General features: G+C 38.1%; 1 non-coding gene across 1 annotated transcript; it reads left to right on the top strand.

Annotated features, from left to right (window-relative positions):
- The first annotated feature begins 562 nt into the window (after positions 1-562).
- Positions 563-669, top strand: LOC117309691 (U6 spliceosomal RNA). The gene has a single exon (XR_004524005.1). It is a non-coding gene; the product is annotated as a U6 spliceosomal RNA (small nuclear RNA).
- The last annotated feature ends 14,963 nt before the right edge of the window (positions 670-15,632 follow it).

The raw sequence follows: 15,632 nt of genomic DNA on the forward strand, positions 1-15,632 counted from the left end.
GGAAAGAAGTACTTTGTTGTTTTTTTTTGAAAGCCTTAATTGTAGATATTGTTTGCTGGGTTTCTACCCTCCTGGATGTTAGCTGCTCTGGAAGCTTTGCCAGAAAAACCCAGAGCTGTCCTGCCACCTTCTGCATGATGCAAGGCAGAGTCAGGGGCTTTGATGTCAGAGCCAGGGTCCCGTCTTCGTCCTGACAATATTGCTATATGCTCTGGGAAAATGACCTAGTCCCTCTAAATTTCAGTTTCACGTAGGGTTGTTTTTGAGGATTAAATGAGAAAGTATGTTAAATGTTCGGTAAGTGGTAGCAAGAGTAATGATGATAATAATTATCTGCCACCATGATAAACACCCATCCTCCCCTGTTTACCTTCTCTATTAAAATGCATAAATATTTCTACTAGTAAACCTCTAAATATGGTTTCTCGCTCCTGTCTCTCTTCCATGAACACAGATTTAAGTGTCTATCCTGTCTTTGTCATTAAACACTGTCTGTGTCTATCTCAGCTTAGGCTGCCATAACCAAATACCATGGACTGGGTGGCTTTACAAACAGAAATCTGTGCTTGCTTCGGCAGCATGTATACTAAAATTGGAACGACACAGAGGAGATTAGCACGGCCCCTGCGCAAGGCTGACGTGCAAATTCGTGAAGCGTTCCATATTTTTGAACAGCTTTGTAATTAATCAAGATTAATTAATAATTAATATCAGCACTTCCGCTTTTACCCATGAAATAACATTGTGCCCCACAAACTGACATTTGGGGTTTCAACTGAGAATGTGAGCCTTTTTAAAGCAGGAAAGAAGAAGATGTTGATGTAAAAGAAAGTACAAAATAAATTGAGCTTTTTTTTTCTTTATAAATTTAAAAAAACAAAAAAACAAACCCCCCCAAACTCAGAAATTTATTTTCTCATAGTTCTAGAGACTAGATATCCAAGATCAAGGTGCCAGCATGATTGGTTTCTAGTGAAGGCTCCCTCCTTGGGTTGAGAAACTGCCACCTTCTTGCTGTGTCCTCACCAGAGCAAGCTTTCTAGTGTCTCTCCTTTTAAGGGCCATTATTCCCAGCATGAGGTTCCCACCCTCAGGACCTCTCCTAAACCTAATTACCTCCCAAAGGCCCATTCTCTAATACTGTCATGTTAGGTTGGGCCTCAGCAGGGCCATCCTCCCTTTACCTTGTAAGTTCTCAGTGCCCAGTGCAGTGCTGCCCAGGGGACAGGAAGTCACATTGTACTGTTGCCTAATTAAGTGACCGGTTCAATCTCTGAACTTCTCAGAGTGACACAGGAGCTCCACTAGTGTGAACTGCAGACGTGCTAAGTCAGAAAAAACCTAAGGTTCCAGGGTCATCTGAAAAACTAGGAGACAGCAGCACCACCACTGTTCTCAGAAAGAATAACACTTCCTCTGGTGGCACTTCAGGGGAAATGATTCCGCTCTAGGCAGTAGAGCGTGGTGGTTAAAAACACAGACTACAGAGTTCAGATGGCCTGAGTTTAAATGCCAGCTCTACCACTTCCGAGCTGTGTGAACTTGGGCCTCAATTTTCCCATCTTTAAAGTGAGGATAAGTAGCTTTCTCATAGAGTGGTTGTGAAGATTAAATGATGCATGCACACACATACACACACACACACACACACACACACAGTCTCTCACACTCGGTGAGTGCTTAGAGCAGTCTCTGGCACACAGTAAGTGCTATGTAAATGTAAGCTGTTGTTATTATTCATTTGGGGAGACAGGCCTGTGAATGTGTGTCCCTGTCATCTACTTTTCTGCATATCTACAGGTGGACCAGAGCCCAGGATGCTGATGCCAGCATGACTCCCACTGATTAAGCACATTCCTTTTTTGTTTTTTAAATTGAAGTATAATTGATTTACAATATTGTGTTAATTTCTGCTGTACTGCAAAGTGATTCAGTTATACATATATACATTCTTTTTTATATTCTTGTCCATTATGGTTTATCACAGGATATTGAATATAGTTCCCTGTGCTATACAGTAGGACTTTGTTTTTCATCCATCCTATATATGCTAGTTTGCATCTGCTAATCCCAAACTCCCACTCCTTCCTTCCCCCACACTCCTCCCCCTTGGCAACCACAGGTCTGTTCTCTATGTCTGTGAGTCTGTTTCTGTTTCATAGATAGCTTCCTTTGTGTCATATTTTAGATTCCACATATAAGTGATATCATATGGTATTTGTCTTTCTCTTTCTGACTTACTTCACTTAGTACGAGAATCTCTAGGTCTGTCCATGTTGCTTCAAATGGCATTATTTCATTCTTTTTTCATGGATGAGTAGTATTCTATTGTATATATGTGCCACATCTTCTTTATCCATTCATCTGTCAGTGGACATTTAGGTTGTTTCCATGTCTTGGCTATTGGGAATAGAAGCATATTCCATTCGTGAGCATCTCTCATCTTCAGTCTCTTCGGACAAATGAAAAGGAGTTAGTATTCATCTCTAGGCTCTCGGATTAAAACGAATGTGTGTTTTTCTGTTTTACTTGTCTGTGAAGTGCTGAGGGGCATACACACAATTAAGGAATTTATCCAGGGGATGATATTTGATTCCAATTTATCCTACTTTTATGAGTTTTGCCTTTTTTCTTTCTTTTTCAAGAATCTATACAGCCAAGCCAATTTTAGTTATTGATGAAAATACATACTGTTATCATTTTAGGTTGTTAGTCAGCACACTATGGTCATTTACTTGCAAATGTAAAATTTAGGGATGGGGAAAAAAAGAGTTTGATCTGGACTATTACAAAAGTCTGTGTTTTATTGACCTCAGCTCTAATTTTGCAGTGAATATGTAGATGACTAAGAAAGTGGAACTAAATGCTGTTTGCCATTCCATGTGGTTTTTCCAGTTGAGAAGTGGCCCAGCAGAATCTGTGCATTGTGTGATTATGTTTTTAATAACAATAGCTATCTTTCATTGAACACGAAATGTACCTTTTGTTGATAAATAGTTATCATGTGCAAGGCATTTTATATATACATGTATGTTGTTTTTGAAAAAGACATTTTAGCCATGCCAGGGTATCTGCTTAGGATATAGGAAGTAGACTTTACCCCTTTTCTCTTATATCTATTGGAGTTTCATTGCTACCCTAGGAGCAGAGGGAGAAACCCTCCATTATGAATCCATCTGTAACCATAAATTTGCATAGAAGTAGAGGAGTTTCCTCTGAGGAAAGGGGCCCATAATGATGCCTTTCTTTTGGAATCCAAAGTTGTTAAACATTTTTAATTAACTTATATAGCCTTCATTTTTTCTTGCCTGCAGGGAAGAGCAGTGACACTCTTGAGAGTGAATCCATCGCTACCAGAGTATATGTGTCTAGTGGGTGAGGTTCTGTCTCAGGGCTGGAGGCTAAAGGGAAGCTCTGGTTGTGAGACCGTGAATTAGCTGACCTTGGAAGCACATAATTCCAGTCCAAACACTCTCACCAAGAGCAGTGTGTGTGTTATTGAATAAGAGATCTTATCCCATTTGGCGCCCAGGCCAGTGTTGTCATGGAGTGCTCCTGTCTGAGCTTGTCTTTTAAACAAGGTGCTGCATTTATCAAACCTTAAGGAATGATGACAGTCTAAGGATGTTGCTAGGAGTTGTACCCCAGCTGTGGTGGAGGCACCCAGGACCCCAGTTTCAGTGACTGTGGCACCAAAGGCAACAGGAGCTGTTGGTCTTTAATCTTTAAGAGGAAGAGTGCTCTCATTCTTACTTGGGTTAATGTTTTGGGCATGTTAACATTTCGGAAGAGGGTCAGGCATGTGATTGTGTGGTCCCTTCTGCGGAGTTTGGCCAGCCTCAATTCTCAGTCATGAAGCTACAATGACCCAGGGATCTGCTGGAGCAGTGACATGGCATTTACCGATCAATAGGCCATGAAGAATTGGACAAATTATTGATATTTTGACATATTTGTTGTAGGTTGTCAGTATACAGTATTTTCCTCAATTTTATGATTGTTTCAATTCAGTAACATTTAAGTATCATAACTGAGGTAAAGGAGAAAATGCTTTGATTGATTTAGTGCCAGAATAATTATGATGTTGAAATTAAACTGATGTTCCCTAAGAGAATGATTGTCTGGGTAAGCACACCTCTTATATTGTCTATTTATTAAGACACAGAGTGCTCTTTGAAACATTTAAAAATGCATTACACCCAGCAAACAGAAGTTCAGGACCAGATGGCTTCACTGATGAATTCTAACAAACATTTAAAGAAGAATTAATACTAATCCTTCTCAAACTCTTCTAAAAAATAGAAGAGAAGGGAACATTTTCAAACTCATTTTTCAAGGCCAGCATTACCCTGACAGCAAAACTAGACACTACAAGAAAATAAAATTATAGGCCGATATCCCTGATGAACATTGATGCAAGAAAATCCTCAACAAAATATCAGCAAACTGAATTCGACAGTACATTAAAAGGATCATACACTATGATCAAATTGGATTTATTCCAGGGACACAAGGATGGTTCAACATCTTCAAATCAGTGTGATATACCACATTAACAAAATGAAGGACAAAAATCATATTGGGCTGGCCAAAAAGTTTGTAACATCTTACAGAAAAACCCAAATGAACTTTTTGGCCAACCCAATACAGTCATCACCATAGATGCAGAAAAAGCATTTGACAAAATTCAACATCCATTCATGACAAAAATTCTCAACAAAGAGGTATAGAGATAATGTACCTCAGCATAATAAAGACCACATATAACAAGCCCACAGGTAACATCATACTCAATAGTGAAAAGCTGAGAGTATTTCCTCTAAGATCAGGAACAAGACAAGAATGGTCACTCTTACTACTTTTATTCAACATAATATTGGAAGCCGTACCACAGCAATTCGACAAGAAAAAGAGATAGAAGTCATCCAGATTTGAAAGGAAGAAGTAAAACTGTCTCTCTTTGTAGCTGACATGGTACTATACATAGAAAACCCTAAAGTCTCCACCAAAAAACCTGTTGGAACTAATAAACAAATTTGGTAAAGTCGGAAGATACAAAATCAATATACAAAAATTAGTTGCATTTCTATATACTAATAACGAACTATCAAAGAGAAATTAAGAAATCAGTCCCGTTTACAATTACATCAAAAAGAATAAAATACTGGGTATAAAGTTAACCAAGGAAACATAAGACACCAATGAAAGAAATTGGAGGAGACACACATAAATGAAAATATACTCTGTGTCCATGAATTGGAAGAATTAATATTGTTAAAATGCCCATACTGCCCAAAGTAATCTAGAGATTCAGTGCAATCCCCCTCAAAATTCCAATGACATTTTTCACAGAAATAGGACTAAGAACCCCCAAATTTGTGTGGAACCACAAAAGACGCTGAATAGCTAAAGTAATCTTGAAAAAGAACAAACTTGGACATATCACGCTCCCTGATTTCAAACTATAACACAAAGCTACAGTAATCTAAACAGTATGGTACTGGCACAAAAATAGACACATAGATCAATGGAACAGAACAGAGAACCCAGAAATAGACCCATGCCTGTATGGTCATCTAATTTATAACAAAGGACCCAAGGATATACAGTGGGAAAAGGACAGTCTCTTCAATAAATGGTGTTGGGAAAACTGAACAGCCACATGCAAAAGCATGAAACTGGACCACTATGTTACCCCTGTTGACCCGAAACAAATAACTGCCAGATATTGCTCTAGCAAAGATGGGTTTATTTGGGCTCACAAGAGAATTGTAATTTGGCTTCTGCAACCATGGCGAGCCATATGCAAGTCCCCACACAGCAAGGGAGGACGAACACTTTTATAGAAGGGAAAAGGAAGTAGGGAGGGTGATGGTAAACAAAGAGTTCATGGCTTTTCACTGGCTGAGTCCTGCCAGGAAAGAATAGGGGTCTTACTTCCTGTTGGGCTCTGCTATCATTGCAGGCCATGAGAGCTCCCCATGCTAGTCTCCCAACTCTATTTAATTGAGGTTTCTGTTTATTCTTTTTGTATACTCCATACACAAAACTGAACTCGAAATAAAGACTTGAATGTAAGACCTGAAACCATAAAACTTCTAGAAGAAAACATAGGGGATAGGCTCCTTGGCATCTGTCTTGACAATGAGTTTTTTGGATTTGACACCAAAAGCAAAGGTAACAAAAGCAAAGGTAAACAAGTGGTACTACATCAAACTAAAAAGCTTCTATACAGCAAAGGAAACCATCAACAAAATGAAAAGACAACCTACTGAATGAGAGAAAAGAATTATAAATCATACATCTGATAAGCTAATATCCAAAATATACAAAGAACTTATACAACTCAATAGCAAAAAAAAGAAACAACAAACCCCCCCAAACACAGACAATCTGATTTTAAGAAGGGCAGAGGACTCGAATAGACATTTTTCCAAAGAAGACATGCAGATGGACAACAGTTACATGAAAAAGAGCTCAATATCACTAATCATCAGGGAAACGCAAATCAAAACAACAATGAAATATCACTTCTCACATGTTAGAACGGCTATTTTCAAAAAGAGAAGAAGTAGCAAATGTTGACAAGGGCTTGGAAAAAAGGGAAACTTTGCACTGTTGGTGGGAATGTAAATTGGTGCAGCCACTGTGGAAAACAGTATGGAGCTTCCTCAAAAAACTAAAAATGGAGCTACCACATGACCCAGCAATCCCACTTCTGGGTATTTATCCAAAGGAAACAAAACATTAACGTGAAAACATCTGTACCTCCCTATTCATTGCAGCGTTACTTATAATAGCCAACACATGGAAACAACATAATTGTCCATTGGTGGGTGAATAAATAAAGAAAATAATGGAAAATTATTATTTAGCCATAAAAAAGAAGGAAATCCTGCCATTTTGACAATATGAATAGGGGCCTTGAGGACTCCTAAATGAAATGAATCACACAGAACAAGATACCATAAGATCTCATGTATATGTGGAATCTAAAAACAAACGAAAACTCTGAACTCACAGGTACAGAGATTGGTAGTTGCTGGAGGTGGGGTGGAGGGATGGGTGAAATAGGTGTAGGTGGTCAAACTTCCAGTTATCAGATAAATAAATCCTGTAATTTACAGCACGGTGACTATAGTTAACAATACTATATTATATATCAATATTTGGAGGTTGCTAACTATGCATTGTTATGGATGTTAACTAAATTTATTTAGGTAATCATTTCCCAAAATGTACATATATCAAATCATTATCAAATCATTAGGTTGTATACCTAAAACCAATACAATGCTATGAGACAATTATATCTCAATTTAAAAAAATCCACGTGCCATCTCTCCAACCTCTTGCTCCCTTTCCAAGGCTGGTGACAAATAGCAATTGGTGCTGGCTCAAAGCTAAAGAGAAATTGTAAAAACTATTTCATGACCTTGGGATCAATTGATAAGTTTGAAAATCATGCTAGGAAAGAAGTCATTCCCTTTTTGGAGCTTAACAGTAGACTCTGATACAGAGTCTTCTGTCCTGACTTTTCAATTAGAACCTGAACCTAGGGTAAGTAACCACCACTTCCTCATTTGTAAAATGGGTTTTCTTGTTACCACCCTTTACTTACTTTATAAGGATTTCCTAAGGAGTCACTAGACTGCTATTCAAACGAAAGAAAGCTGGAAAAGTTTCAGGAGAGGAGTTCCATGTAATTATTACAAACATCTTTCTGAATCATACTGTGCTTGTTGCATTAAAAAAATGCATCACAAATATTGATTTAGGATACCACTTATAATAAAGCTGTTTAGTCTTTGAGAAGAGCATAGAGTGCGCCCATTCTACCAATATGATTGAGCCTCACGAAGCATCCTGTTGGCCCGGAGTAGACAGACGATGATGGGATCACTCTTGTCCCTGAGTTCCCCACGGCGGAACGCTTAAGTTGTTTGCTTGTTGAAATAACAAAATCTAAATCAGTTAAAATGTAGTGCAGATTTGACCTCCTCTGGTTTGCAAACTTAACCACATAGAACATAACCTGAGCTGGATCTTAGACACCATGGTTTTTATGGCAAGACTTGTAGGATAGAAATGAAAAAGATACATGTACCTAACTAAGTAAAACAAACAACCTAACTGTCAGCTGGGAGTAACTGGTGTTTCAAACCTAGTTGTGTTCTTTTGTGTCTACTGAGCCCATGATAATTTGACAAATGATTGTAGTAGAATATATATTAATTCCAGTCTCTCTTTATGGCCACGTGTATTGAAACAATTGAAAATCTTAAACATTTGTCTTTTTGGAAATAAACTGAAACAACCTAGTGCCAGATAGTGGAGAGAAATGTCCATTTTACCTTTCGGCATCTTAGCATGCATGCAGCTGAGAGGGTCCTGGCCGGGGACTGAGCTCCACGAGAGGAGCTGCAGCCCTGACCTCTGTCTGACATACACCACGCATCCCTGTTCCTCTGTATAACCTGCTTGGTGAAGAATCATTCGGTAACAACACTTATTTACTTAACACATAATTTTGAGCACCTGTAACGTGCCAGTCACTGTCACAGACGTCAGGGAGCACAGTGAAGGGAAGTCCGCGCCTTCACATGCGGTGAGACAGACACTAAGGCGATCAACTCATAATGAACCGTCAGGTGGCCCTAATGCTATGAAAGAAAGTAAAGCTGCTTAAAAGAATAGAGAACCATACAGGGTGCTGTTATGGATCAGGGCTCAGGAACGTTCTCTCTGTGATGGGGACGTTTGAGCAGAACACTGGAGGACGGGAAGGGGCAGCGTGGCCACCTGGGGACACGGCATTCCAGGCAGAAGGGGCAGCAAGCGCAAGGCTGGTGTTTGGTGAGTTTGAAGAAATGCCAGGAGGTGCCTGTGGTGAAGGCAGAGTGATGTTGGTCTTAATCATCCTCATGAAAGTAACGACGAGAAAGAACTATATTCTCTCAAACCCAAGTTACGTCCACAGGTCCATTTCCTTTTATCTATTTATGTATTTGTTTTAAAGCTGTGAGTAGGCAGTTTGATGAGGGATCAGCATTGCACTGTTTCGGGCATTTTGCTAGTGACGTTATGTGGGCAAGCTCCTTGAATGTTCAGACCAACCCCATTATTACCCTCATCTCTCCACGCATTCGGAAGGACCGAGGTGTGGAAGCTTTACATGACTTCCCCACGGTCCCAGAGCTGGCGGCTGTCGGAGCCAGGATCTGCCCAGGCAGCCTGATTGCAAGGGCGGTGCCCAGGCCCCTCAGAGCTGGCTTCACACCAGGCCCCTGTGAGCCTGAGACCTTCAACTCTGCACTGTCTAGATTCCTTCTTGGAATATGGGAAAAGGGACGCTTTGGACCACAGCCTGAAAATGGATGCGGGGCACAGTTTCCAGCCTTGGTAATTTTGCTGGGGGCTTATTCTACATATCTTTCCCTGTGGGGAATTAAATGATCCCTCTTAGGGGAAGAAGCGTATAGCTTTCTGCAGCAAGAACTCTGGCTGCAACTCTCTGTTATATGTATGGGAAAGGGCCATGATATAAATTAATAACCAGCTTGAATACACTTTGGACCGTTTGTTGTCAGAGTTGGAGGAATAAACTTCATTGGTCAGAGTGTGCCCCAAGGTGTGGGCACAGCAGACTGGGGTCCAGAAGCCATCCTTCTGCAGGGAGGATAAACAAACAGTACTGGCAGAGATCAAGGGTTGTCGTGAATAGGTTCCTGAATCTCAGAGCAGAAGTGAAGCTCAAAGAATGGTCCAGCTCTCTTAACATTAGATCAAGGCTGGTTCAGAAAAGTTAGCTGCCAGGAATTAAAAATACACTGTGCTTATGATAAAATGCCTGTTGTTGAAAGCTGACATTATGGGCACCTGCTGGTGAGATCGAGATTTCTGGTGCCTGTCAGCCCTGTGGAGAGAATGACAGGAATGGTCTAGGAGAGCTAGATGTCCTATGCCGACAGGTCCTCTCTCTGGTCCTTACAATGTCTGAGGCAGAAGCTCTGATTTTGAGTGTTCACATCACTGCCTGACTGGACATTGGGGGGTATTTTCAGATAGCACTCTGTTATTTCTTATTTCTGAGGAAAGATGCCTTATTTGAGACATCTTTTTAAGTGCCGTGGTTGTTTTATTTTCCCTCAAAGGAAATAATTAAAATCCACTCTATTTTTGAATTTGGAGTGCCATTGGAAGTCACATTCACTGATTTCGGCAAGCATTCTCCTACTGTTAGGACTTTCCATTTGCTTACTTGGTACTTTCTGACATGAGAAACAGGAAAAGATTTGTTATTAAGTAAAAGTGTTCTTGAGTCACATGTAGAGCAGTAAGTAGCATACATTTCAGAAAGCGAAGACTTTGTAACTGGGCCTGACTTGCTTATAATAGATAATAAATGACACAATTCAGGGCAAACAAATACCAAAGATGAGGCATGTTCAGTTTTAGCGCATAACAAAGAGCTTTCTTCATATCAGTGATTTGAGGAAGGCTGTGTCTGGCTTCTTGTCTGTTACTTTATAGGCACGACCAAAGCTGAGAAGATAAACCAGATACTGATTACAAGCGATACTTCCAGATATGAATCACAAGGGACTTTACTTATAGATCATTTGAATTATTTTTCCAATATTGATTTGGAAATAGTGATGATATTAATTCAACATTTTTATTGTTATGTTACTTTGCGTGTTAAATGCCTCTAACATTTTGGCTTAATGTATTCAAAGATTAATTATGATAAATTCCAGGAAGCTGAAAAGATGACTAGTTTCCATCTTGATTATGGTCTCTAGTGTTGAAACAGAAACTTGAGAAGTTAGTTTTACAAGAGAGAATAAGTAAAAATATTAATCATCTTCTAAGTATTCGATTGGAAATTATATCAAATATTAATGAGACCCTTCCATTAATTAAAACATTCTTATTATTTTTGAATTATCAGATTTCATAAGATTAATAAAGAGTTTTCTATACATTTTCTGTGTTAAAAATGGGTAAATAATAACTTCTTAGAAAGTCTCATTGTTGTTGTTCCCTCTCACATATTTGGCAAACTCAATCACCGGTATAAATAGACATGTAAAAATAAATAAGAAAGACTTCTGGGTAGCCAAGTACAGTAACACAAAATCCACATGCCCAGACTAAAGTCCTCTTACTCATGGGTAAGTGCTCTGGCTGTCATTTACAGGCATTTTCTTTCCATTTTACACTTAGAACTATGCTTCTCTTTTTTATCCATCCCTCAGAAGATTAGAAATGGGAAATCAAAGCAGAGAGGAAAGAGAGGTGACAGAGGCAGGTACAGTGCCTTCAGTAAAAAAGCAATACCTGAGAGCTAAGTGGGAAGGAAAGGCAAAATGATAGTAATATTATTAATATCTATTTGTGATGATATGTATAGATCTGCCTACACATCTGTGATGATTTTAGGTGTCAACTTGACTGTGTTTTCTTTAATCCTGTTTTGTGTATTACTCTGTGATTACCTTTTTAAGCTAGTGAATTAATTTTTCTGAGCTTTACAATTCATGTAAAAAAGCAATATTGGGGGGATTTGGGGAATGGTTAAAAAGGATACAATGATTACAAAAGTGCACTATAAAATAACACACAGGAAGTATAGAATTTTGAAAATATAACAATTTACTGGTCTGTGGTGGAAAGTTGCCATGACTTCAGGTGTTTATACAGGTATGATTTAATCTCCCCAAGATGGAGTTTCACCATCTATATTTAGCATTTTTCTTCCTGGCAAGGATTTTAGAAGGTTGTCACTCACTTTATTTTCAAAATAAGATATTAGTACTTCATGTTCTAAAATCCTTCCAGGATAGGAATCTCTCCAGGTAGAGGAAGTATTTAGCTGTAAATAATAGATGTATTCATCCCCAGCCAAGTATGTGGATTTTGGCTAAAATGCACCCATGTATCTATTAAAAGTTATATTATGGTAGATCCCTGATATGTAACTTCTAGCATACTGCTTTATAAGTAGTTAGGAAAAAAAAAACAAAAAACTTTACTTAAATATCCAGGGGGTAAATTTCCACTGGAAAATAAATTTCTCAGGATAAACTTTAAAACTACGTTTAATTAGGGTTAAAAAAAACTAAAAAAATACTACATAGTGATTCCTCTAGGTATTTAGACTGGCAGAGTAAACCTTTCTTGCTTTGAAGACCAAATAGTTCAGTTGGTTTTAGCATGGTGCCAAGAAAATCGAGTGTGAATTTAGCCCAGGCCAGCCAGTTAGCTCTGTAATCCTACAGAATGACATTTTTCAAGTGCCTGTTATTGCTTTAGCAGGAACCAGGTAAGAAATGGAGAGAGATTTGCAAAATTCCTCCTCCTCCTCTTTTTTGGGAAACTAAATATAGCATGTTGAAAAGAGGTCACAGATTTCATCTTTGTACATGACAGGGTATTTTTCAGTATGTGAATTATAACATTTCCCATTAGAAGTTTGAATGTCCACTTGAAACATTTTTTAAGCCTCTTTAATATCCTTGAATCTACAAAAAGTTGGACTTCAGGTGGAATTAAGTTCTGCGTAATTTAATTAAGTTATTTTATATAGCTAAAATTATTTTACGTTATTCAAATGATAGTAGCTAAATAAGTTGTAGAACTTAAATATAGAAATTGTATAAAATATATAAGTTGATAAAATTGATAATTTGATTAAAATGTAACCTCATTTAGATAGAATTAACTGAATACATCCCCTGAGCACTGATACTGGAGAAGATTTAATGCTGCACTAGAGGAGATGTTTGCCCAATGGATGACCCATCTTCAACTCAATCATTAATCTGAAAGTAATAGTTTTCTTCCTGGAAAACAACATTAGCTCTCTTTCCTTCGTAGGGAACTGAATAAAGTACTCTTTCTTTCCTTTGGCACAGAGAGTAGTTGCCTCACCCAGAGCTCAGAATGCCATGTAAACAGAGGAAGAGGTTTAGCCCATGTAAACCTCTGGGATAGCTTGGAAAGCATGCAGCTGACATTTTGCAAAGCTCGTTGGAGAAACATTCCCTCCTCAGCTGTACCGCAAGGTGGCTGAGTACACAGCTTGGAATTAGACATTTCTGCATCTGAATTTCCAGTCCACCATCTCCCATCTGTGTGACTTTAGAATTCACACAGTACCCGCCCGTAAGCCTCAGTTTCTTCAACTACACAGTGGAGGTAAAAATGTCTACCTTGCAATGTCCTGTAAATATGATATGAGATAATAAATGTAATAGATTTAACAAAATGATTAGCAGGTTTTGAGTAGTCGTTATGAGTAAATATTATTAGGATGTAATAATCTCACACTTGAACTTTCAGCACATGAAAAATTAGACTGAAAATAAAGATCCTTGCGCTCAGTAAACCAACATTCCATGATAGAATAGGATGGCACAAAAGTAGTGAAGTATTCATTAAGGAAAAAGAAGATGCTAATAAAAGAGAACTCCAGACCAGAATGGAGACTATTCTCTCAGCCATACTAAAGTGTTTTACCAGTTGCACTGTGAGAAAGTCATGCAAGTTTATTCAGAACCTCATTTTTATCCATTGAATACTTATCATAAATACTATGCATGGATACCATTTATTTGCTTAATGCATTCTAAGATATAGTAATATCTCTATACATATCCATATGCATCTTACTCAGACTAGGGGTTATTCATTCTTTGCATTCTCAAATAAGGTTTTGGTTATCTCATAAAGTGCCAAAAAATTTTTTTAATGAACCTTTTGGAATGATTGTACATAGATAACTGAACTAGATGGACCCTACTGACCAGTACAGTCAGGCTCTCTTTGCTAAGAGGGAGAAAACTGACGAGCAGCTTGAGTAGCTTAAACACCACAGACTTGGAGTCAGATATGCCTGAGTTTGGGTTCTTCATTTTCCACTTAGGAAGTTAGACAATATTCTCAAATTCCCTGAGATTTGATTTTCCTCTCTATAAACTGAATATAACTACCCACAACAGCAGTTGTGAAGATTAGAAAAGGCCATATTATTTAAAAAGAGACTTTCTTTGGGGAGAGGTGTCTGGTTGTGATGTAACATTGCAAAGTGTTTGATGTAAGAATAGAAAAAAAAGGAAAGGAAAGAAGTGAGATATCAGTGACATAGTTTATGTTTATTTACAAAAAGTAGATAGTTCACAGACACATATGTATGTTTTCCTGATATATTTATTTCAGTTTGGGAAATTTTTTTTGCACTGTTGAAGACTTTTGAGATAAAACAGATGTGGAGATATAAGGTGTTTTAATAAAATGTTGCCAAATGTTTATCTCATTTCTATTTTAGGGAAAACTGTAAAATCTTCCTTACATATTATAAATTATCCAATTTAAAAACTATCCAGGTAGAACTACTTTTAAGTGATTTAACCTACATGGATAATGTGTACACAGATATATCACTGCATTTTCACAGTGCTTTTATTAATGATTAATTTGTTATAACTCCTATTACGTTTATTAAGCCTTGCTGAGAACAGCCACTGTTCACCTAACTTTGTATTTTGCCAACATTTGCTTTTATAATGTTCTTGATGTAATATGATAGGGTTTGTTTCTAGAAAATTAGGAGAGTTAAAAATAATTTTTTTAGCTAGTAGTTCACAAAAAATTATTACCTGTACCTTTTCCTAGTACAAACAGTTTCATAGATTGCCACATAAATGGACACTCCCACATGAATTTTTTAAAGAACTCTATCTTCTATGGGCCTTGATCTTTTGAGAATTGCGGAACAGCTCATACTCTATATTAATCCACATGAACAATATTTTAGCCAGTCTAACTACTGTGATTTCTGTGACTATTTAAAGAATAAATGACTTTTGTATATTGTGGTTTAATAGTTTAATTCTGTTAACAGGAACCAATTAAGTTGCAAATTTTGGTACCAGAATCTCTCTCTCTCTCTCTCTCTCTCTCTTTCTCTCTGCTTTAGAGTGTAAAACTTCTCCAGAAAAGGAAGAAGTCAGGTCACTATGGACATAAAGAGTGGAAGCTTTTATGTAAGGATAACTTCTGTTTAATATTAAGGTAGAGGTTTCAAAGTCTATTCTTAGAGGACCCGGCGGGTACTATAAATGAAAAAAGTAGGAGGAGTGGGAAGCTCTAAGATAACCAGAGCTGTGGGGGGGGACCATGTGGATCCAGAAACTGCATTCCCATGGGTCAGACAAATTACTTCTGAGATCTTCACATGGTTTTTGAGGTGCTTGTAGATATCTTGTCTTAAAGCGTAGGTCACATTTGATTAGGAGGGCAGAGAAGGTCAAATCTAAGACTGGGACCAACTGTAAGCAAAGTGGGTCCCAGTCTTAGAATTGACCTAGACATCCTATAACACACAGTCCATCCCCCTCTAGGAGAATTATCTAGTCAGAAATGTCAGTAGTGCCAAGGTTGAGAAACCCTGCTCTAGATGAATGTGTGTGGTGGGAAACAGGGAAAGAGAAGACGTTATATCCTGCAATTTACTGTCAAATGCTTCAGCATAGAAAGTGCTAATTAATTTAATCTGTACTCTAAGGTCGGCATTTCAGATACCGTAGTCAGGAATACGCACGTTAGGAGTGGTTAGTCAGTGTATG

The sequence above is a fragment of the Tursiops truncatus genome, chromosome 1 (genome assembly GCF_011762595.2).
Source record: "Tursiops truncatus isolate mTurTru1 chromosome 1, mTurTru1.mat.Y, whole genome shotgun sequence".
In the NCBI taxonomy this organism is placed as follows: domain Eukaryota; kingdom Metazoa; phylum Chordata; class Mammalia; order Artiodactyla; family Delphinidae; genus Tursiops; species Tursiops truncatus.